The sequence below is a fragment of the Eleutherodactylus coqui genome, chromosome 2 (genome assembly GCF_035609145.1).
Source record: "Eleutherodactylus coqui strain aEleCoq1 chromosome 2, aEleCoq1.hap1, whole genome shotgun sequence".
Taxonomy (NCBI): domain Eukaryota; kingdom Metazoa; phylum Chordata; class Amphibia; order Anura; family Eleutherodactylidae; genus Eleutherodactylus; species Eleutherodactylus coqui.
The window spans coordinates 324,430,220-324,455,631 of record NC_089838.1 but is presented as its reverse complement, the minus strand read 5'-3'; the positions used below and the strand labels follow the sequence as shown (position 1 = coordinate 324,455,631).

At 49.3% G+C, this 25,412-nt stretch overlaps 2 non-coding genes across 2 annotated transcripts; both read left to right on the top strand.

The window, feature by feature from the left end:
• The first annotated feature begins 16,168 nt into the window (after nt 1-16,168).
• TRNAG-GCC (transfer RNA glycine (anticodon GCC)) lies at nt 16,169-16,239 on the top strand. Its single transcript has one exon. It is a non-coding gene; the product is annotated as a tRNA-Gly (tRNA).
• Nucleotides 16,240-22,977: 6,738 nt separating this feature from the next.
• On the top strand, nt 22,978-23,048 carry TRNAG-GCC (transfer RNA glycine (anticodon GCC)). Its single transcript has one exon. It is a non-coding gene; the product is annotated as a tRNA-Gly (tRNA).
• The last annotated feature ends 2,364 nt before the right edge of the window (nt 23,049-25,412 follow it).

The following is a 25,412-nucleotide window of genomic DNA, read 5'->3' as shown; positions in this document are numbered from 1 at the left end:
GGATTCACATGTGCGGCACCTGAGGTTGGTTCTGACCCATTTGCGCGAGTATCAACTTTTTGTCAAGTTGGAGAAATGTATATTTAGTACTAAACAAGAATCTTTCCTGGGTTATGTGGTCTCACCCACAGAGATTCAGATGGAGTCTGATAAAGTAGCAGCAATTTCCCAATGGGTCAGACAATACAACCTTAAGGCTCTCCAGTGGTTTTTGGATTTCGCAAACTTTTACCATAAATTCATTAAGAATTACTAGGTTATCGCTCAACCCTTGACCGATCTGACTAAGAAGGGGACCAACTTGGTAAAATGGTGGCCTGCGGCCCTAGAGGCTTTTAGTCGTCTAAAAAGAGCGTTTACTACTGCCCCGGTGCTAGTACAGCCGGATGCGCGATGACCCTTTTTCATTGAGGTAGATGCGTCTGAGGTGGGGGCAGGAGCTGTATTGTCTCAGGAAGTCAGTGGAAGATCCGGGTATAGTCCATGTGCGTTCTTTTCGCAGAAGTTTAGTTCAGCAGAACGCAACTACGACGTGGGTAACCGCGAATTATTGGCTATCAAATGGGCTCTGGAAGAGTGGCGACACCATCTTGAGGGTGCTAGACACCCCATTACCGTGTATACCGATCACAAGAATTTGGTATATCTCGCCAATGCTAAAAGACTCACAGCTCGTCAAGCCAGGTGGGCGTTGTTTTTCGCCAGGTTTAATTTTGTCGTGACATATATCCCAGGAGAGAAGAACGTGAAGGCGGACGCCCTGTCATGGAGTTTTGGGGCGCCGGAAAGTGAGACCATGACTCCTGGGGTGGTGGTGTCAGCTGTAGAATCTAACTTCGTCCCTCAACTACAGAACTGTCAGCAGGATGCTCCTTCGGGGGTGCCGGAGGGCAGATGGTTTGTGCCAGATACCTTACGTCTCAGAGTCATTGAAGAATCTCATTTATCGATTTTCGCAGGCCATCCGGGGTTTCAGGGTTTGTTCTAGACACTTCTGGTGGCTAGGCATGTCTCAGGAGATCTGCGACTTTGTTAAGGGATGCTCTGTCTGTGCACACAATAAAAGTCGGCGGCGTCCTCCAGAGGGTCCTCTGAGAGCATTGCCGGTACCTTCTTGACCGTGGTCGCAGTTATCGGTAGATTTTATCACCGATCTAACGGAATCCCAGAAGTTCACCACTATCTTAGTGGTAGTCAACCGGTTCTCAAAGATGGCACATTTTGTGGCGTTAAAGAAGCTACCTTCGGCAATAGAATTTGCCAAGATTTTTGTAAAAGAAATCATTCGCCTACATGGGGTTCCCCAAAACATTGTATCTGATCGCGGAGTTCAGTTTGTTGCGCAGTTTTGGCGAGCCTTCTGCAGAAACCTGGGAATGTCGCTTTCCTTCTCCTCAGCATTCCGCCTGCAAACCAATGGTCAGACTGAGCGGAAGAACCAGGATTTAGTGCAATATTTACGGTTGTTTGCTAGCGAAAAGGCTCATCAGTGGGCAGAGTTCCTGCCGTTGGCAGAGTTTGCGCTAAACAACCGCACTTGTTCTTCCACTGGGGTATCTCCATTCTTTTGTGTATACGGTCAGCATCCTCACATCCTTACAGCGATCCCTACTCCATCTGTCTGTCCTGCAGCTGACGTCGCCACAGATACACTGCAGGGGGTATGGAAAGAGGTATGGAAGAACTTGGAAGCAACGAGGGCTCGTAAGCAGTTGCGTAGTGGGAAGAGTCTGTCAGTATTTGAACCTTACAGGGTGGGACAGAAGGTATACCTGTCTTCTAAAAATCTCAAATTAAGGGTCCCGTCCTTGAAGCTGGCGCCGCATTACGTGGGGCCCTTTGTCATCACACGTGTAGTGAACCCTCTCGCCTATGAACTGGGTTTGCCAGCTACATGGAGGGTTCACAGGGTTTTCCATAAGTCTTTATTAAAACCTTTTGTCCCTTCCAACTCCACCATTCTATGATACATGCTTAATTGATGGGGTTGGAACAATGGAACTTCCACCAATTGCAGTAATGTGGGACCTGTTACCCCCAGCCACAAGTCTGCCGCTAGGAGGAGATTGGATGGAGGTGCGGTTGAGCATGCAAACCTGTTGCTCCATTTAAGGACTTTTACCCACTAGTGTTTTTTTAACGCTGCCATATCGCTGCGTTTTTTTCAATGGGACTTTCTAATGTTAAAATCGCATCGCACAAAAATTGCAGAAGCACAAACTTGTGATTTTTGTGCGATGCTATTCTAACATTAGAAAGTCGCAAAAAAAATCGCAGCGATATCACAGCGTTAAAAAAAACGCTAGTGGGTAAAAGCCCTAAAGTGTATGGCATGGAAGGAAGAAGTCAAGAGCTGTATGCTATTATCAACTAATTAGTTTTAGAAGTAATGATAAATAGTTGATCTTCATCTAAAATAATGTTTCCCACGACTCCCATAGAAATGATAAGGCTGTAGACGAAAATTGGTGGAGCATTCCTGTAGATTTTTTTGTAAGGTGTGTAAAGTTTCGGAATCGCCAATCAATTGAGTAGCGTGTTATGGAACGGGATTGACGTCATACTAAGGGCTCCCACCCACTGGCGTTTTTTTCTCCACTGCGATGCGATTCTAAAGTTAAAGTCTCGTATCGCAGTGCGAGAAAAACGCAGGCAGATATCCCAAAATTGCTGTGATATCGCTGCGACATCGCCAGTCTTTTCAATGGGGCCAGCGGCAGCAGCGCTAGCACCATTGAAAAGATATGGAGAATGCCGCGGACTTCTGCCACAGCTGTCACAGCTGTGGCAGGAGTTTCCTTCATCCCCGCGGGAATGAAGGAATCCTCTGTCACAGCTATGACAGCTGTCACAGCTGTGGCAGAAGTCAGCGGCATGCTATCCCATTGCTTTCAATGGGATCGGCACTGCTGACGATCCCATTGAAAGCAGTGGTTTCTGACAAGCCCCGCAGAATGATTATCGGAGAAGGGCTTGAAATATAAGCCCTTCCCCGATAATCATAAAAAAGTGGTTAAAAAAATAATAAATAATAAATAAGTTACTCACTTCTCCTGCTGTCAGCCGCATCCTCCGGCTGGCTCCCCGGCACTGCTACTGAGCTCTTTCAGCAGACGGGGATTTAAAAATCCCCGCCTCCTGAAAGGGCTGTGCAGATTGGCTGAGGGCTCAGCCAATAGCAGCTACTGCTTAGCTATTGGCTGAGCGCTCAGCCAATGGCAGATAGCTCTTAGCTATTCATTCATGATCCGCACAGCCCTTTCAGGAGGCGGGGAGTTTGAAATCCCCGTCTGCTGAAAGAGCTCAGTAGCAGCGCCAGGGAGCCAGCCGGAGGACGCGGCTGACAGCAGGAGAGGTGAGTAACTTTTTAATTATTTTTTTAACCACTTTTTGATGATTATCGGGGAAGGGCTTATATTTCAAGCCCTTCTCCGATAATCATTCTGCAGGGCTTGTCAGAAACCACTGCTTTCAATGGGATCGTCAGCAGTGCCGATCCCATTGAAAGCAATGGGATAGCATGCCGCTGACTTCTGCCACAGCTGTGACAGAGGGTTCCTTCATCCCCGCGGTCCCCGCCGGGATGAAGGAAACTCCTGCCACAGCTGTGACAGCTGTCACGGCTGTGGCAGAAGTCCGCGGCATTCTCCACATCTTTTCAATGGGGCTAGCGCTGCTGCCGCTGGTCCCATTGAAAAGACTGTCGCAGCGATGTCGCAGCGATATCGCTGCGATTTCTCGCACTGCTCTGCGAGAGTTTTCACTTACTCTCGCAGCGCAGTGGAGAAAAAAACGCTAGTGGGTGGGAGCCCTAAGGGAGTGCGAGTGATAGAAAGTGAGTGAGCAAAGAAAGAAAAAACGGCGCAAACATCCACATATAGGAAGCTCAAAGACAGAATGAAAAAACCTGAATTCTCCTTCAGTAAAGGCCCATTTAGATTCAATGATTTATACTCAAAATTCGTTAAAACGATGGCCTATGAGCGATAACCGTTGCGTGTAAACGCTGCCATTGTTCACTCTTCGACTTAACCATGATTTTAGGGGAGCTTAAAATCCATCATTGAGCCGGAGAGAAAATAACACGGACCGCACACTGTGTTTCTCCACAGCGCAAACAGCTCCCGGAGACCCTTTTACATGTCAGTGAAGCTGATAAAGTGTTAAGGGACATTAGTGTCCATTAACACTTTATACAAAATCATTGCTAAAGCGAACAGTCTTTCAATCGTTTGAAAGATTGTCTTTGCATGTAAATGGGCCATAAGTTTGTGTTTAGAGGCACAAGCCTCAGCCTCCGTAAATGCTAGAGGGAACAATGTATCATCCCCGCCGTCCTCTGTGCAGACCAACTAGGTTGCAAGGTCATGTTATCCTTAGACATAGTTGGTCTGTATGAAGGACGGCTCCTTAGACATAGTTGGTCTGTATAAAGGACGGCCGGGATTATACTGATGCCTCCAGCATTGTCTTTCGCCTCTCTATATGTGGATGTTTGTTTCAAAAACAATCATAAATACTATGAAATAACTGCATAATATTTTTGTATCCATCTAAATTTTCTTTTTATTGCTATATTCCATGAAGTCATTAAATACATTATTTGGATGTAAAATTAAAACCCGTTAGGTGGCAGCGTCCTGTTTATAGGGCAGTCACTATTAACCCTTTCCAATCCACTGTCTGACCTCTGAAGACATTATGATTTAAGGCTGTAGAGCTCCGATGTTGGAAGACGTCCGTCGGAGTTCTCTCACGGTATATTGCCAGCCTCTCTGCTGTCGGAGCCTATCCAATGTGTCACCTCATGCAGTACTGGCTTTAGCCAGCAGATAGCGCCGTTGTATAATGGCAGAAAAAGAGTAAGCCCCCTAGGAAAACCAGGATACAAATTGGATTGGAAAGGGTTAATGTTTGTGCACGTTTTATCATATTTTCCTAGATCTGAAACTGAGAGCGGTATGTCGGGACAGGTTAATCTGAGGTTTGCTGCAGTTAAACATAAGTCAGTTAGTTGAGAGTTTCTATTCAGTAAACTTGTGTGATTGTTGTTCTAAGTCATCAGTATTCAGCAGTAAGTAACATTTTCATCATTACTACAGATGGTCCCCGACTTACGAACAGGTTCCATTCCAGGAGCCTGTTCGCAAGTCCATTTTGTTCGCAAGTCGAACAAATGGTAGTATGGGGCGGGATCGCGGGTGGATCCCGCTCCATACAACGTCGGGTGCCGGCTGTTCTTACAGCGGGCTCCCGGCGGCAGCAGTTCCGACGAGCCGCGCCGCTTGTCAGAACTGTTAACACTTTAAATACCGCTCTGACAGCGGTATTTAAAGTGTTAACAGTTCTGACGAGCGGCACGGCTCGTCGGAACTGCTGCCGCCGAGTGCCCGCTGTAAGAAACAGCCTGCACCCGATGTTCAGGGGGCCCGTACAGCGTCACATGATGAGATCGCGGGACGCTGTGTGGTTGCTAGGCAGCCGGGGACCTCCAGAAAGGCCCCAGGGCTGCCTATGCAGAGTGCCCATCAAGCACACGGCTTGATAGGCGCTCTGCATAGACAGCCCTAGGGCCTTTCAGAAGGCCCCCGGCTGCCTAGCAACCGCGATCTGACCGGACAGGCTTCTATCAGGCTTGATGGAAGCCTGCCCGGTCCCTGCACAGTATGATGTCATGCCATAGCATTACATCATACTGTGCAGGACAGATAGTTCGTATCTAGCGAAATTCGTAAGTCGAATGTTCGCAAGTCGGGGACTATCTGTATATTCTGAGAGATGCTAAAAAAAAAAAAAATTCTCAACATTACATGCAACTAAACCTGCTGTCTTGTAAATAGGGCGCTGCTACCATGTGGTACAAATTTTTTCAATTGGACTTTCTAATGTTAAAATCGCATCGCAGAAAAATCGCAAAAGCACAAATTTGCGATTTTTGTGCGATGCGATTTTAACATTAGAAAGTCCCATTGAAAAAAACACAGCAATATCGCAGTGTTAAAAAAAACGCTAGTGGGTAGAAGCCCTTAACGGGTTAACTTGATGATTGCTTTAGCTCCATGTTTGTCGCCTGTTTTGCAAGATACTTATAGACAAAATGCATTTAATAATAATTTAACAAAAAATACTCTGCTTTTATGTTTATTCAGAAAAATGCTCAATGGTTGAAACTATCAAGGCCCTTGCAGCATTTTTCGGCCATTGCGCATTTTTGGCCTCCTGCAGCCCAACACATTTACTATAATTAAAATTGTTAGATTTTACTTTAATAGGCATGGACAAACAAAAGATGGGCCTCCTAATAATTGTGGTTCATATCAGCAAGAACCTGAGCGATCACATTCAGTCGACTGAGCGATGAACGATAAATTCATCCGTCGTTCAGTTTCTGCATGCATAAGGACTGAGTGACAGATCGGCCCGTGCCTATTGTAAATGGAGGCAGGCGAGCCGGAGCGAGCGCTGGCCCCCTCCTCCTCCATTCACTAGTGTTGATCATTCCTGTGTAGAAGGCTCTTTACTAGAGATGAGCGAGCACGCTCGCTAAGGTCAGTTACTCGAGTGAGCATCGCTCTTCTCGAGTAACTGCCTTCTCGAGTAAGTGCCTTCTCCTCCCCGCCCCCACGAGCACGCTCGGACGAGAAGGCAGTTACTTGAGAAGAGTGATGTAACTGACCTTACCGAGCGTGCTCGCTCATCTCTAGTGTTTGCTCAAGTGCATTTTTAGGGCTCGTTCACACAACGGTATTTATGCAGCTAAGTTAGCCGTGCAAAAAAATGAGACTGTTAGAAACAATGGTTTCCTATGGAAACATTCAGAGGAATAACACCTAAAAAAAATAGGACATCAGTGACTGAAATTCCCTTCTGCGCAAAAGTATAGGTCTTGACCTATCTTTGGTGTGTGATGCAGGGCCTATGCTACTACAGGCTGTGAAGAAGATCAAAGGGCCTAGAATATAGAAGTGTGCCAGGAAGTGTGTCCAGGTGACAGTGGGGCAATTACCACATTCATCTGTCTCACACCTGCTGAGGGCGGAGAAGGGCGGCCGGAGGTTAGAGGAAATTGGAGGAGCCAAGCTGCCATGGATGCTTCCACCTGTGGAACGTCATGAATGAACATTTAACCCCCCATGTTGGCCTGTGTAAAAAGCCAGTTAAATGAGTCCTGATCTCAATCTGCGCACCTTTCATGCTGATATTGTTAAATGGCCCATATCCAGCCCAGGACTTTACCCACTATGTTAACCCTTTCCAATCCAATTTGTATCCTGGTTTTCCTAGGGGGTTTACTCTTTTTCTGCCGTTATACAATGGCTCTATATGCTGGCTAAAGCCAGTACTGCATGAGAAGAGATGTTGGATAGGCTCCAACAGCAGAGAGGCTGGCAATATACAGTAAGAGAACCCCGACGGACGTCTTCCAACATCGTAGCTGTAGGGCCTTAAATCACAATGTCTTCAGGGGTCAGACAGTGGATTGGAAAGGGTTAATACACAGAATCCCTACTTGCCTGACTCTTATTGCCTGGACTCCCTGACTGTGATGGCAGCTGGCCAGAACCAGCAGTACTTCCTCTCACCTCCATCTGCCCCTGGTTGCTGTCGCTAGCATCCTCTACATTTCAGTCTGCTTGGACCCATGGAGTGCACGCATGTACGCAGTTCACCTCTTAGAAGGACAGGACACTTGCCCAGCTTTGCTATCCCCAACCTATCTCAGCCCTTCCTGGGCCTGAGCAATACGTTTCCTAATGTAAAGGTGGGTCTGTATTGTATTTGCTTCCTGGTTTTGACCTGAATATTTAGCTTTCCCGAACTCTAACATACATAATATATATAATAACATATATACATAATAAATATACATAATAACATAGTATGTAAGGCTTAAAAAAAGTTATATGTCTATCCAGTTTAGCCCCCCCTCCCCCCCCCCCCCCCCCCCAACCCAATGTTGATCCAGAGGAAGACAAAAAAAATGAGGTAGTAGTGAATTTTCCCCATTTAAGGCAAAAAATTCCTTCCTGCCTCCAATCTGGCAATCGGAATAATCCTGGGATCACCAAGCCTTCTGAAGTCATAAGTGATTATAACACGTCCAGGCCCCTCTTGTACTCTTTTATCAAGTTCGCCATCCCCACGTCCTCAGGCAGAGAGTTCCACAGTCTCACTATAAAGAATTCCCTTCTATGTTGTGTAGAAACCTTCTTTCCTCTAGATGCAGAGAGCGCCCCCTTGTTACAGTCACAGTCCTGTGTATACACAGATAATGGGAGACATCTCTATACTGACCCCTGCTAGAGCTATACATAGTGATTAGAGCACTCCCTTGTTACAGTCCTGGGTATAATAGATGATGGGAGAGATCTCTGTACTGTCCTCTGATATATTTATACATAGTTATTAGATCATCCCTCAGCCATCTTTTTTTCAAAACTAAATAACCCCGATTTGGATAGCCTCTCTGGGTATTGTAGTCCTCCCATTCCATTTTTTATTTTAGTTGCCTTTGTATCGGCTCAAGCTCTGATATGTCCTTATTGAGTACCAGTTCCCAAAATTGTTCACAATATACCATGTGAGGTCTGGTACTGTTGTACCTTGTCTCCGCCACAAATATAGGTGGAGACCTAGTGATGGGCTGTATAAGCGCAGTGTATGACCACAGGCCAGTGATTGGCTGTCTGGAGCAAGGTCCAAGCAGCGTGGGGACTGAGGTTTTCCTTGGATGGAGGGTTAGTTAAAGTGTTAGGCTTACATTATTAGCTGTTTACACCTAATAATGTAAGCCTAACACTTAAACTAACACTAACCCTAAGCCTGCCATCATCTCGGTCTACAGCTCTGGTCCCCGCTGCAGCAGCTGCAGGGGGAACCAGAGCGCACATGGCTGTGCGGCGGGGAGAAGAGAGTGCACCATACTGACAGCGGTCCCGGCTGCAGGAAGACCAGTAGAAGAGATTACAGTCCGTCGGGAAGAGCAGCAGGGACCCCAGTGACAGCGCTCTCGACTGCAGCGGCCGCAGGGGGAACGGGAGGCCAGATAGCAGTGCAGTGAGGAGAGGAGCGTGGAGCACATTTACAGCTGTCCCCACCGGCAGCGGGTGACGGGGGGGACGGGAGTGGAGATGCCAGTCTGCCGGGAAGAGCAGCGGGGAGCTGAGTGACGGCGGTCCCGGGTAGTGCGGCAGCCAGAGATATAAGTTTGGCATCGGGGGGAAACAAGTTGGCCCCGCTGTCAGTGTTCCCTGCTGTCACGACAATACCTCGGCCCTCAGTCTCCTCCCTCCCTGCCGCAGTACTAGCCAATCGGAAGCAAGGAGCCTAAAGGGGCATTCACTTCATCAAAGGCCGGGCAGCCCCTAGCTTCTGGTGTAGACATAATACAACAGAACTGTGTGATCTGACCAGTGACTTGTAAAGAGGAAGAACAATGTTCCCGCCATGTGCCCCTAGACCTCTTTTGATGCCCCTCATGATCCTATTTGCCTTGGCAGCAGCTGCCTGACACTGGTTGCTCCAGTTAAGCTCAGGCTGGGGTCACATGGGACAGAATTTCACCGAAAAACCGCGAGATTACCGCCGCAGGTTTTGGAGCAGTTTCGCCATTGGCATTCCGCTGTGGCTTTCTCTCCCCATAGAGAGGAGGGAGAACGCTGTGAAAAAAGAAAAGAATTGACATGCTGAGGAATTGAACCACGCACTTGCTTCTGGTGCTATATTTGTTACGAGCTTGGTTCTGGGGCTGTATTTATGTATGGAGGTTGGTTTGGGGGCTGTATTTATATACTGAGCTTGGTTCTGGTACTGCATTTATGTTATGACCTTGGTTCCGGTGCTGTATGCATGTTATGTGCTTGCTTCTGGGCCTTGTATGGCGCAGAGTGTTCAGGCAGCAGTATTCAGTCCTAAACTCTTGCTTATGACCTTAAGGTTGTGAGCTCCATCCCTGCATGGTTCAGTTAGCCAGCTCATGATTGACTCAGTAAAATGTGTACTCAGCTTGCTGGGGGGAAGTAAATAAATTACTTGGAATACATTGGTGCGCTATACAAATAACAAGTCCTTTCCCCTTGTATTTATGTTGTGAGCTTGGTTCTGGTGCTGCATTTATGTTACGAGCTTGGTTCTGGCACTGAGCTGTTCTGGTATGGGTATGCTGTTACCTTGCTGTTTTTTTCACAAACAAAATACAGGCATATACAGTATATCATTTTGTCCTCATAACAGTGGGGTGGCCAAAAAAAATAGATACAATACCAGAAACAAGCTCATAACATAAACACAGTAGCAGTACTAAGTGATTGTCTTGAAGGGAAATGATGTGCTGACAGTGGCATCTTGAAACATCAGAGGGTAGAAGACGGGGCCAGGAGGAGGAGGATTCATGAACATCACAAGGCGCTGCTGCACAGAGGAAGACTGTCTGGCTGATCAAATCTAAGAGGGGGAAATGGCCCTCAGCCTACACCTGACTGTTGCCCCTCCTACAAGCTGGTGGCCTTCACCCCTCATGCTCGTAGCTAAAGCCAACCCTGTGGCCTTCACTAATGGTGCACTGTAGAGACCTAAGTGATCTACGATAGCTCAAGAATGGGCAGATCTTTGATGAGCAGACATAGGTTGCATTAGTGGCCATGTACAATCAACTCATCTGCTCATGAGGGTTTGTGAAGTTAGAAAAGAGGGAGAACAACTTGGATAACTCTTCAATTTGAGGAAACAATAGAAAATGACCAAAGAAGTGACCTAACATGAAGCTTCCAGGCCTACATATAAAATCTGTGATTGCACCTTACATATGTCATTTATAATACTAATGTCTTTTTATGTTGCAAAACCTTTGGTCCCCCATCCGGCAGCAGGACCCAGTTGTAACTGCTACTTTTGTACCCCTTAGCTAGGCCACTATATAAAAAGATCTAGCTCATCTCAATAGGCCCTACAATTTCTGATGGCTTCAATGGTCATGAAAAATTTTGCCCAATGAGACACCAATGGATGAGATGTGAGATCTAATTATTTGTGAACATAGTAACATAGTATGTAAGGCCGAATGAAGACAATGTCCATCTAGTCCAGCTTGTTTATCCTCCTGTGTTGTTGATCCAGAGGAAGGCAAAAAAACCAAGAGGCAGGAGCCAATTAGCCCTTTTGGGGGGAAAATTTATTCCCAACTCCCTAATGGCAATCAGACTGTTCCCTGGATCAACCCCTAATAGTCGTACCTGCCTGTATACCCGGATTAACAATTAACCTAAGATTAATATCCTGTAATATCCTTCCTCTCCAGAAAGACATCAAGTCCCCTTTTAAACTCCTCTATGGATTTTGCCATCACCACATCCTCAGGCGGAGAGTTCCACAGTCTCACTGCTCTTACAGTAAAGAACCCTTTTCTGTGTTGGTGATGAAACCTGCTTTCTTCTAGACGTAGCGGTTGCCCTCTTGTTACCGTCGCGGTCCTGGGTGTAAACAGATCATGGCAGAGATCCCTGTATTGTCCCCTCATGTATTTATACATAGTTATTTGATTGCCCCTTAGCCGTCTTTTTTCCAGGGTAAATAATCCCAGTTTTGATGCCTCTCTGGGTATTGCAGTCCCGTCATTCCATGTATTAGTTTAGTTGCCCTTCTTTGAACCCCCTCCAGCACTGTAACATCTTTCCTGAGCAGCTCTGACCAGAACTGTGCACAGTATTCCATGTGAGGCCTGACAAGTGCCTTATATAGTGGGAGGATAATGTTCTCGTCCTTCGCCCCTATACCTCTTTTAATGCACCCCAAGACTTTATTAGCCTTTGCAGCAGCTGACTGGCATTGGTTACTCCAGTTTAATCTACAATCCACTAGTACCCCCAGATCCTTTTCCATCTCACTTTTCCCTAGCAGTACCCCATTTAGTGTATATTGGTGACATCCGTTTCTCCTGCCCATGTGCAGAACCTTACATTTGTCAACATTGAACTTCATTTGCCATTTTTCTGCCCAAGCCCTCAGCTTATCTCGGTCCGTTTGTAGCCGCACATTGTCTTCCGTTGCATTAATTATATTGTATAATTTTGTGTCATCTGCAAATATTGATATTTTGCTGTGCAGCCCCTCTCTCAGGTCGTTGATAAATATATTAAACAGAGTGGGGCCTAATACTGAACCCTGTGGCACCCCGCTAGCGACGGTGGCCCAATCAGAGTACGGACCATTTATTACCACCCTCTGCTTTCTGTCTCTGAGCCAGTTCCTTACCCAGATACACACGTTTTCACCTAATCCGAGCTGCCTCATTTCATATATCAGCCTCTAAGCGGCACGGTGTTAAATGCTTTAAAGATATACAAGATCAATAGACTCTCCCAGGTCCAGCTTAGAGCTCACTTCATCGTAGAAGCTGATCTACATCTTTGATGTCTCACATTTACATGACATTTAACCTAAAAGCACAATAACCATTGAGTTCCCACCATGCACAGTGCCTCTATATACACAGTACATTATAAGCACAACAATGGCTCAGGTATTTGCCGGGAGGCATACAAGTCTATCATTGGGGGGTATTATTGGGTAAACAGAAAGTCGTAGGGTCTGTGTCCTAGATGCCCTAGTGTCCTATCCCCATACAAACCCCGGACAATGCTGGAAGGGGATTGTACTGTATTACTGTAGAAGATCCTAATGAGGGCCTTAATGAGATGCATCCAGGCTCTAAATCACACCTATGAAGACTATGACCAGAGATGAGTAGACAAGAGCAATACATACACTTTCCAGCCTCAAAATGATTTCTTCTGCACGTCGGTCCGTGAAAGTAGCTGAACCTCATAATGTATGCTGTAGACTAGGAGACCGAATAACACAAGTGTTTGTGAAGGCCAAGTCTGAAAAGAGATATTAACCATGAAAAAACTTGAAATCTGCAAAAATTAGTTTGAAATGTACAAAAGGTAGTATCAATGGTCTGAAAAATGTGCAATCTAAGTGAAGCACCAGATGATGTTCTGTTAAAGGGATTTTCCATTGATGGCCTGTCCACACAATAAGTCTTCATTAATAGATTGCCTGGATCCTGTGCCTAGGACTCCTGCAGATCAGTTGGTCGCCAGGTAGGTGCAGACAGTGCCATTCTTACTGTAGTGGCAAGGCTTGGTATTATGGGCAAAGTTCCCAATGAAATGGATGGGACTTGGCCTGCAATACCAAGCCAGGCCACTGTAGTGGGAATAGAGCTGTCTGCTTCCTGCAGAAATCAGCTCAATGGACAAGAGCACCAACCTAGCAAACAGTGGATCTGTGAGTATATTTGCATAGATTTTAGGCATAAATTTTAATTTTTTTTACCAAAATATAAATAATAAAACCAGACCACCCCTTTAATATATACTGCAGATGTAATGTAACAAGTTAAGATGAACTCAGTGAAAGAGAATATATGCACCGCTGAGCTGCGCCATACCCCGAAGAGTTGGGAAGAGCAAAACTGCACATAATGTGCTATAAACTGCCGTGTGAAAGCGCCCTAAGAGTGACTTCACGCCAGAATATTCCGTAAGGCGCGGTAGAATATTTTGCTGTCAAAATGTGAACTTTGATGTAGAATTGTCGGTAGAATTAAGACATTTTCGAATCCGCATGTTAGACGTGGATTTTGGTGTTTTTTTCTGTATAATGGAATACTCCGCAGCATTTAGTGCAATACTCTGGTACGTGTGAAGGCACCCTAATAGAGCTTCACCCACTTGGATCTTCCACTCTGCCCCCCAAGTACTTCATGTCCATTCATGGTCCCTACACTCTTTCTCAAAATCAATCATTTTGCTGCAAAATTCAGCATGCAGTTCCATCTCAGGCCGGCTACACAAGGACAAGCCAGATTCCGCATGTGGGAGCCCACGGCACAATTCGGCTCTGCCCCCGGCCGGTGACCCCATGTACCTTCTCTTTTCTGTATCGCAGATGACCGCGGACACTCGCCATCCGTCATGTGCAGAACAAATTTTGTATTTAAATCTTTGCCTTTTTCTCTGCACTTCGCTACGCCTGTCCGCAATGTCACCTGTCTCTGGATGGCGGACAACTAAACTGTTGGAGCTGCTGGTGCCTGTCAGACGATCCTCTGTACTGGTTGTCTGTCGGGGGCCTCCTGAGCCTGGTCACCTTGTGTGACCCCATCCACTGGTCCCTATACATCCTAACAGTCTGGTCAGATGCTCCTCTCTACTGGTCGTCTGTTGGGGGCCTCCTGAGCCCGGTCACCTTCTGTGCCCCCATCCACTGGACCAACACCTCCTAACAGTCTGGTCAGAACGGCCAGTGGGGGACAATTCACCGATACGACCATCCAGCTTCTCACATCCCAATATTATGCCCCTCTCACAGGTGTATCACATCTTGTATCCAAGCTAGAGGCTGTACAATACAGTCCTAGAGCCTCCATCTCTGCTCGTATCACATCTTATATCCAAGGTAGAGGAGGTACAACAGGGTACTAGAGTCTCCATGCCCACATGTATAAAATCATATATCCAAGCTAGAGGCGGTACAACAGGGTACTAGAGCTTCATTGCCAGCCCGTATCACATCTTTTATCCAAGCTAGAAGCGGTACAACAGGGTACTTGAGCCTCCATGACCACCTGTATCACATCATGTATCCAAGCTAGAGGCGATACAAAAGGTTATTTGAGCCTCCATGCCTACCCGTATCACATCTTGTATCTATGCTAGAGGAGGTACAAAAGGGTACTGGAGCCTCCATGCCCACCTGTATAAAATCATGCATCCAAGCTAGAGGCGGTACAACAGGATACTAAAACCTCCATGCCCACCTGTATCATATCATGTATCCAAGCTAGAGGCGGTACAACAGGGTACTAGAGCCTCCATGCCCATTCATATCACATTATGTATCCAAGCTACAGATGGTACAACAGGGTACTAGAGCCTCCATGTTCACCCACATCACATCTTGTATCCAAGCTAGAGGCAGTACAACAGGGTACTAGAGCCTCCATGCTCACCCGCATCACATCTTATATCCAAGCTAGAGGAGGTATAACAAGGTACTAGAGCCTCCATGCCTGCCTGTATCACATTTTGTATCCAAGCTAGAGGAGGTACAAAAGGGTACTAGAACCTCCATGCCCATCCGTGTTACATCATGTATCCAAGCTACAGGCGGTGCAACAGGGTACTAGAGCCTCCATGTTCACCCACATCACATCTTGTATCCAAGCTAGAGGCGGTACTACAGGGTACTAGAGTCTCCATGCCCCCTGTATCACATCTTGTATCCAAGCTAGAGGTGGTACAACAGGGTACTAGAGCCTCCATGCTCGCCCGCATCACATCTTGTATCCAAGCTAGAGGTAGTACAACAGGGTACTAGAGCCTCCATGCCCCCATATCACATGTTGTATCCAAGCTAGAGGTGGTACAACAAGGTACTAGAGTCTCCATGCCCACCTGTATCACATCTTGTATCCAAGCTAGAGGCTGTACAACAGGGTACTAGAGCCTCCATGCCTGCCCATAGCTCCCTGTAGCAGATCTCTTACATCTTCCTGCAGCTGGTCTCGCGCATCTCCCTGCAGCTGGTCTCACGCATCTCCCTGCAGCTGGTCTCACGCATCTCCCTGCAGCTGGTCTCACGCATCTCCCTGCAGCTGGTCTCGCGCATCTCCCTGCAGCTGGTCTCACGCGTCTCCCTGCAGCTGGTCTCACACATCTCCCTGCAGCTGGTCTCGCGCATCTCCCTGCAGCTGGTCTTGCGCATCTCCCTGCAGCTGGTCTTGCGCATCTCCCTGCAGCTGGTCTCGCGCATCTCCCTGCAGCTGGTCTCGCGCATCTCCCTGTAGCTGGTCTCATGCATCTCCCTGCAGCTGGTCTCATACATCTCCCTGCAGCTGGTCTCATACATCTCCCTGCAGCTGGTCTCATGCATCTCCCTGCAGCTGGTCTCATGCATCTCCCTGCAGCTGGTCTCCGCATCTCCCTGCAACTGGTCTCACGCATCTTCCTGCAGCTGGTCTTGCGCATCTCCCTGCAGCAGACCCATCACTATCCGGGTTATTACTGCAGTCACTGCTGATGATGGATGTGATCTCCACCTCTCCGGTAATTTTGTGCACAGACTGCCGACTTCGACATGAGTTCTTTTACACAACAAGCAAGCATTGGTGGTTCAGTGGTAGAATTCTCGCCTGCCACGCGGGAGGCCCGGGTTCGATTCCCGGCCAATGCAGCACTACTTTTACCAAACTGTTTTAAAAATCGGTTTAACTTCTTCTTGTCTTGCTTTTCTCACAAGCTGCTATTAGTTGAATGCTCTATTATATTGTTAATGTATAGGCTCTGTTACAGCAAATGTGGAGCAATATGCCACAGGATACCATATGGAACCTGTATGTCTCCATGCCCGCCCGTACCATATCTTGTATCCAAGCTAGAGGTGGCCTAACAGGGTACTAGAGCCTCCATGCCTGCCCATATCACATCTTGTATCCAAGCTAGAGGCGGTACAACAGGGTACTAGAGCCTCCATGCCCATCCATATCACAACTTGTATCCAAGCTAGAGGCGGTACAACAGGGTACTAGAGCCTCCATGCCCATCCATATCACAACTTGTATCCAAGCAAGAGGTGGTACAACAGGGTACTAGGACATACATGTCCCTGTGTCACATCTTGTATCCAAGCTAGAGGCAGTACAACAGGGTACTAGAGCCTCCATGCCTGCCTGTATCACATCTTGTATCCAAGCTAGAGGCGGTACAATAGGGTACTAGAGCCTCCATGCCCGCCTATATCACATCTTGTATCCAAGCAAGAGGTGGTACAACAGGGTACTAGAGCCTCCATGCCTGCCCATATCACATCTTGTATCCAAGCTAGAAGCAGTACAACAGGGTACTAGAGCCTCTCTGTCCGGCCGTATCACATCTTGTATCCAAGCTAGAGGCAGTACAACAGGGTACTAGAGCCTCCATGCCTGCCTGTATCACATCTTGTATCCAAGCTAGAGGCGGTTCAATAGGGTACTAGAGCCTCCATGCCCGCCCATATCACATCTTGTATCCAAGCAAGAGGTGGTACAACAGGGTACTAGAGCCTCCATGCCTGTCCGTATCACAACTTGTATCCAAGCTAGAGGCGGTACAACAGGGTATTAGAGCCTCCATGCCCGCCCATATCACATCTTGTATCCAAGCAAGAGGTGGTACAACAGGGTACTAGAGCCTCCATGCCCGCCTGTATCACATCTTGTATCCAAGCTAGAAGCAGTACAACAGGGTACTAGAGCCTCTCTGTCCGGCCGTATCACATGTTGTATCCAAGCTAGAGGCAGTACAACAGGGTACTGGAGCCCGCATGCCTGTCTGTATCACATCTTGTATACAAGCCTAAGGTGGCCAAACAGTCGCGTTCGCATGTGAGCAGGTCCTGCGTACGCAAAAAGTGCACTACTAGCACCAGAACGCATGCAAATCTACCTCATCATCCGCAATTGCACACACGGTCGTCTGCTGCCCTAAGGCTGGGCTTACACAAGTATATCAGGTAGCGCTGCACGCAGTCAGTACACGATGACATTGTGCACTGGCTGCAGGCTCATCCCCATGTACTATCTTGGCGTGAATGCTCACATAATACACACCAACATAGGACACGCTGCCATTTTTTTTTTGCACACATTTTTTTTCACCAGTCATGTGAGCGGCAACACTGGTACAGCGCGGAATATGCTGTACGGACACGCTCGTGTGGGCTGGGACTAAGGGAAGAAAATCGCGCGAGGGGCACAAATATGAAATATTAAACGGGGTCATACATATGGGCGATGTTTTCCAGCACGGCACCGCCATGTGATGCAGGATACAGATCGCGGCTGTTCTATTCTGCTGCGTGCTCTCGCAGCGCCCGTTGCTTTCAATAGACTCCACGATCCTCCACTGCAGCTGACAGCTGCGGCGCATTGAGGTCATGCGAGGGGAGCGTGATATGTGGCCGTGATTCACAGAACTATATCGCGCTCGCCAGCGTGAGGTTAGCCTAAAGAGTATATAACAAAAAAACGTGCAAAAAGTATAAAGATAAATAAAGCAGAAGAAGTAAGAAATAAAAGGAACTGGAAAATATATAAAAATAAACAAAACATTGAAAATAAGGCCAAATGCACACCGGCTCTGCACTGCGCATTATGGCTGTGCGCCAGACGACACGTCCGCAGAGCAGAGCGAAGACGCCGGACAGGTAAGCTGCGGCCACCGCAGGGGAAAGGGTTACATCCCGCTGCGAGAATCCGACCGACTGCATTCAGCCTAATAGGAGAGAAACATGAATGCAAATGAAAACATCCCACAGATCTCTGGTATCTCCCTGCAGCAGGTCTCTCATATCTCCCTGCAGCAGGTCTCTCGTGTCTCCCTGCAGCAGGTCTCTGGTATCTCCCTGCAGCAGATCTCTTGTATCCCCTTGCAGCAGGTTTCTGGTATCTCCCTGCAGCAGATCTCTTGTATCTCCCTGCAGCAGGTCTCTGGTATCTCCCTGCAGCAGGTCTCTGGTATCTCCCTGCAGCAGGTCTCTCGTGTCTCCCTGCAGCAGGTCTCTGGTATCTCCCTGCAGCAGGTCTCTCATATCTCCCTGCAGCAGGTCTCTGGTATCTCCCTGCAGCAGGTCTCTGGTATCTCCCTGCAGCAGTTCTCTCGTGTCTCCCTGCAGTAGGTCTCTCGTGTCTCCCTGCAGCAGGTCTCTGGTATCTCCCTGCAGCAGGTCTCTGGTATCTCCCTGCAGCAGGTCTCTGGTATCTCCCTGCAGCAGGTCTCTGGTATCTCCCTGCAGCAGGTCTCTGGTATCTCCCTGCAGCAGGTCTCTGGTATCTCCCTGCAGCAGGTCTCTCGTATCTCCCTGCAGCAGATCTCTCGTATCCCCTTGCAGCAGGTTTCTGGTATCTCCCTGCAGCAGGTCTCTGGTATCCCCCTGCAAAAGGTCTCTGGTATCGCCCTGCAGCAGGTCTCTCGTGTCTCCCTGCAGCAGGTCTCTGGTATCTCCCTGCAGCAAGTCTCTGGTATCTCCCTGCAGCAGGTCTCTCGTATCTCCCTGCAGCAGGTCTCTCGTGTTTTCCTGCAGCAGGTCTCTTGTATCTCCCTGCAGCAGATCTCTGGCATCTCCCTGCAGCAGATCTCTTGCATCTCCCTGCAGCAGATCTCTTGCATCTCCCTGCAGCAGGTCTCTGGTATCTCCCTGCAGCAGATCTATTGTATCTCCCTGCAGCAGATCTCTTGCATCTCCCTGCAGCAGATCTCTCGTATCTCCCTGCAGCAGGTCTCTCGTATCTCCCTGCAGCAGGTCTCTCGTGTCTCCCTGCAGTAGATCTCTTGTATCCCCTTGCAGCAGGTTTCTGGTATCTCCCTGCAGCAGATCTCTGGTATCTCCCTGCAGCAGGTCTCTCGTATCTCCCTGCAGCAGATCTCTGGTATCTCCCTGCAGCAGATCTCTGGTATCTCCCTGCAGCAGGTCTCTGGTATCTCCCTGCAGCAGGTCTCTCGTGTCTCCCTGCAGCAGGTCTCTGGTATCTCCCTGCAGCAGGTCTCTGGTATCTCCCTGCAGCAGGTCTCTCGTATCTCCCTGCAAAAGGTCTCTCGTATCTCCCTGCAGCAGGTCTCTGGTATCTCCCTGCAGCAGGTCTCTGGTATCTCCCTGCAGCAGGTCTCTGGTATCTCCCTGCAGCAGGTTTCTGGTATCTCCCTGCAGCAGATCTCTGGTATCGCCCTGCAGCAGGTCTCTGGTATCTCCCTGCAGCAGGTCTCTCACGTCTCCCTGCAGCAGGTCGATCGTATCTCCCTGCAGCAGGTCTCTGGTATCTCCCTGCAGCAGATCTCTGGTATCTCCCTGCAGCAGGTCTCTGGTATCTCCCTGCAGCAGATCTCCCAGCAGCAGATCTCTCGTGTCTCCCTGCAGCAGGTCTCTGGTATCTCCCTGCAGCAGATCTCTGGTATCTCCCTGCAGCAGGTCGCTCGTGTCTCCCTGCAGCAGGTCTCTGGTATCGCCCTGCAGCAGGTCTCTCGTGTCTCCCTGCAGCAGGTCTCTGGTATCTCCCTGCAGCAGGTTTCTGGTATCTCCCTGCAGCAGGTCTCTGGTATCTCCCTGCAGCAGGTCTCTGGAATCGCCCTGCAGCAGGTCTCTCGTGTCTCCCTGCAGCAGGTCTCTGGTATCTCCCTGCAGCAGGTCTCTGGTACCTCCCTGCAGCAGGTCTCTCGTATCTCCCTGCAGCAGATCCCTTTTATCCCCTTGCAGCAGGTTTCTGGTATCTCCCTGCAGCAGATCTCTGGTATCTCCCTGCAGCAGGTCTCTGGTATCCCCCTGCAACAGGTATCTGGTATCCTCCTGCAACAGGTCTCTGGTATCCCCCTGCAGCAGATCTCTGGTATCGCCCTGCAGCAGGTCTCTCGCGTCTCCCTGCAGCAGGTCGATCGTATCTCCCTGCAGCAGGTCTCTGGTATCTCCCTGCAGCAGATCTCTGGTATCTCCCTGCTGCAGGTCTCTCGTGTCTCCCTGCAGTAGGTCTCTCGTGTCTCTCTGCAGCAGGTCTCTGGTATCTCCCTGCAGCAGATCTCCGGCATCTCCCTGCAGCAGATCTCTTGCATCTCCCTGCAGCAGATCTCTTGCATCTCCCTGCAGCAGATCTCTTGCATCTCCCTGCAGCAGGTCTCTGGTATCTCCCTGCAGCAGATCTATTGTATCTCCCTGCAGCAGATCTCTTGCTTCTCCCTGCAGCAGATCTCTCGTATCTCCCTGCAGCAGGTCTCTCGTATCTCCCTGCAGCAGGTCTCTCGTGTCTCCCTGCAGTAGATCTCTTGTATCCCCTTGCAGCAGGTTTCTGGTATCTCCCTGCAGCAGATCTCTGGTATCTCCCTGCAGCAGGTCTCTCGTATCTCCCTGCAGCAGATCTCTGGTACCTCCGTGCAGCAGATCTCTGGTATCGCCCTGCAGCAAGTCTCTCGCGTCTCCCTGCAGCAGATCTCTGGTATCTCCCTGCAGCAGATCTCTGGTATCTCCCTGCAGCAGGTCTCTGGTATCTCCCTGCAGCAGGTCTCTCGTGTCTCCCTGCAGCAGGTCTCTGGTATCTCCCTGCAGCAGGTCTCTGGTATCTCCCTGCAGCAGGTCTCTCGTATCTCCCTGCAAAAGGTCTCTCGTATCTCCCTGCAGCAGGTCTCTGGTATCTCCCTGCAGCAGGTCTCTGGTATCTCCCTGCAGCAGGTCTCTGGTATCTCCCTGCAGCAGATCTCTGGTATCGCCCTGCAGCAGGTCTCTGGTATCTCCCTGCAGCAGGTCTCTCACGTCTCCCTGCAGCAGGTCGATCGTATCTCCCTGCAGCAGGTCTCTGGTATCTCCCTGCAGCAGATCTCTGGTATCTCCCTGCAGCAGGTCTCTGGTACCTCCCTGCAGCAGATCTCCCAGCAGCAGATCTCTCGTGTCTCCCTGCAGCAGATCTCTGGTATCTCCCTGCAGCAGATCTCTGGTATCTCCCTGCAGCAGGTCGCTCGTGTCTCCCTGCAGCAGGTCTCTGGTATCGCCCTGCAGCAGGTCTCTGGTATCTCCCTGCAGCAGGTCTCTGGTATCTCCCTGCAGCAGGTCTCTGGTATCGCCCTGCAGCAGGTCTCTCGTGTCTCCCTGCAGCAGGTCTCTGGTATCTCCCTGCAGCAGGTCTCTGGTACCTCCCTGCAGCAGGTCTCTCGTATCTCCCTGCAGCAGATCTCTTTTATCCCCTTGCAGCAGGTTTCTGGTATCTCCCTGCAGCAGGTCTCTGGTATCCCCCTGCAGCAGATCTCTGGTATCGCCCTGCAGCAGGTCTCTCGCGTCTCCCTGCAGCAGGTCGATCGTATCTCCCTGCAGCAGGTCTCTGGTATCTCCCTGCAGCAGATCTCTGGTATCTCCCTGCTGCAGGTCTCTCGTGTCTCCCTGCAGTAGGTCTCTCGTGTCTCTCTGCAGCAGGTCTCTGGTATCTCCCTGCAGCAGGTCTCTCGTATCTCCCTGCAGCAGATCTCTTGTATCCCCTTGCAGCAGGTCTCTTGTATCTCCCTGCAGCAGATCTCTTGCATCTCCCTGCAGCAGATCTCTTGCATCTCCCTGCAGCAGATCTCTTGCATCTCCCTGCAGCAGATCTCTTGCATCTCCCTGCAGCAGATCTCTGGTATCTCCCTGCAGCAGGTCTCTCGTATCTCCCTGCAGCAGATCTCTTGTATCTCCCTGCAGCAGGTCTCTGGTATCTCCCTGCAGCAGGTCTCTTGTATCTCCCTGCAGCAGATCTCTGGTATCTCCCTGCAGCAGGTCTCTGGTATCCCCCTGCAGCAGGTCTCTGGTATCCCCCTGCAGCAGATCTCTGGTATCTCCCTGCAGCAGATCTCTTGTATCTCCCTGCAGCAGATCTCTTGTATCTCCCTGCAGCAGATCTCTGGTATCCCCCTGCAGCAGATCTCTGGTATCTCCCTGCAGCAGATCTCTCATATCTCCCTGCAGCAGATCTCTGGTATCCCCCTGCAGCAGATCTCTGGTATCTCCCTGCAGCAGATCTCTTGTATCTCCCTGCAGCAGGTCTCTGGTATCTCCCTGCAGCAGGTCTCTGGTATCTCCCTGCAGCAAGTCTCTGGTATCCCCTTGCAGCAGGTTTCTTGTATCTCCCTGCAGCAGGTCTCTGGTATCTCCCTGCAGCAGGTATCTTGTATCTCCCTGCAGCAGGTCTCTGGTATCTCCCTGCAGCAGGTCTCTTGTATCTCCCTGCAGCAGATCTCTGGTATCTCCCAGCAGCAGATCTCTGGTATCCCCCTGCAGCAGGCCTATCCGAGTTATTACTGCAGTCACTGCTGATGATGGATGTGATCTCCACCTCTCCGGTAACTTTGCGCACTGATTGCCGAGTTCTGCATGAAATCTCAGCTTGCTTTCTGTAGGAGTCTTCTGTTTTTTTAGCAAAATAAGTAAGCATTGGTGGTTCAGTGGTAGAATTCTCGCCTGCCACGCGGGAGGCCCGGGTTCGATTCCCGGCCAATGCAGCACAACTTTTAAAACTTAGTTGAAGATCTTTTTAGTTTGGCTTCTTCTCTCACAACCTTTTATTAGCTGAATGTTCTATTATACAGTTAGTGTATTGTGGTTAGGTTAAAGCTTATTCTTACATTGCTAACACTTCTGGAAGGTGACCCCATACAGAGTAGTGCATGCAGAGCAGGTGGTGCAGGTCTACCTGTCAGGGCAGACTTATGTGATCCTTCAGCAATCAATCCCTTGTCTATTATTCCACACATTCACATATCAATATACTGGAAGTTAAATAATATATACACTCAAAGTAACCCATCCCCCAGAAGGAATACATAAATATATGCACACTTATTGTCAGACCAATCCCTCCCCTAGTAGGAGTTGTCGGAATGGAATGGAACTTTCTCTGTGACTACCTACGCAGTCATGAACGTGCGATTTACCCCAGATGCGCCTCGCATCATATCTGTGAAATACCGCTCCTCTCACGTGATAGAGGATCAGAGGTGTTTCCAATTGATTTCAATGGTAAACCTCGCATCGCACTCGTATGCACATCGCACGGCATGCGAGAGCCAAGCGATACATTAAAAGCTCCCACTGACATCAATGGGTGATGCGTTCGGAGGAATGGGAAGAGATAGGACATGCCCCAATTTTTGTATTGCTCGTGTATACGACTCCCTTCAAAAGAATGGGGTTCATGATCGCGTGAGATTTCTGCATCTCGCAACGCACAAATCTTGCATGAGTTTCATGTCCGTGTGAAAGCGGCCTGTGTGATTGTAACATTGATATAAGTAAGTGATTACAATATCAGAGCAGAAGTAGAACACTGTCCACTTGTAGGGAGGCTCTAGTAGCCTGTTGTACCTCCTCTAGCTTGGATACAAGATGTGATACGGGCAGGCATGGAGGCGCTAGTACCCTGTTGTACCGCCTCTAGCTTGGATACAAGATGTGATACAGATGGGCATGGAGGCTCTAGTACCTTGTTGTACCGCCTCTAGCTTGGATACAAGATGTGATACGGGGGGGCATGGAGGCTCTAGTACCCTGTTGTACCTCCTCTAGCTTGGATACAAGATGTGATACAGGTGGTCATGGAGGCTCTAGTACCTTGTTGTACCGCCTCTAGCTTGGATACAAGATGTGATATGGGTGGGCATGAAGGCTCTAGTACCCTGTTGTACTGCCTCTAGCTTGGATATAAGATGTGATACGGGCGGACATGTAGGCTCTAGTACCCTGTTGTACCTCCTCTAGCTTGGATACTACATGTGATACAGGTGGGCATGGAGGCTCTAGTACCCTGTTGTACTGCCTCTAGCTTGGCTACAAGATGTGATATGGACGGGCATGGTGGCATACCGCTTCCATATGGCATCCAGCGCATATCGGTCCGCATTTGCTGTAACTGAACCTCTAGGTTGTTCAGACTTGTAGGCTGTGGAGGTTGGCATCCCAAATGGTCCCATACATGTTCTTTTGGTAATAAATCTGGCAGCTACGGAAGTGTGACAATGTTGTGGAAATATTCCTGTGACCCCCTTGTCTGTGGCTGAGCATTATCCTGCTGCCTCTTCAAAGCCACCATGAAAGGAACACATGGGTATTAGTGTATCTTGGCGCCATCGGAAGCTAGGGGTTTGACAGGAGGAACGCCCCTACCACACCCCCAGCTCCCGATAGGGTCAAGGCTGCAAGGTCCCGTTGGGCAGCAGGGCCGGCTGAAATGGATTGACAGACAGCAGCGTCTCACCTCTGTCCCAGCCGGCATTTCTGGCATGTATTCCTGCCGCTGCTGTGAGGTCCGTCCCTGCCGCCGGCTCTATCGGCTGGCAGCTGTGAGCTCCGTGCTGGCCGGCGATTGTGAGCTCCGTTGCACCTGGTGGCTGTGACCGCTGTGCCGCCCGGTGGGTGTGCGCTGCAGTGCGGCCGTGAACTCTGTGGCGGCTGCGAGCTCTGTGCCTGCCGGCCGCGCCCAACCCCCCTGACAGCTGGCAATGAAATAATAATCGCCTGGGCTAACACTGTAAGTTCCCTGTCAACTCCGTGCTGCCCAGGTGCCGCAAAGTTTGTGCACTAAGGCGGGTTCCGCCTTCTGGGCCGCCACCAGGGAAGCTACTTGGAGCTGTGCCTGCACCCCCGGCGGCCACTCTATGCTTTTTTTAGCTTTGTTTACTGGCCTTCCAGGACGTTGTTCCCAAGAAGCTGCGCAGCTAATCAGCTACAGGAGGCGTCACCCCCTGTCGATCTTGACTCCACCAGCTATTGCTGGTGGCGTCAAGATACACTAATACCGAACACATGTCTCCCTGTGTCTCCCAGTCTCTCTCCTAAGCTTAGAGCTTAGCCTGATGTCAGCTGGTGTC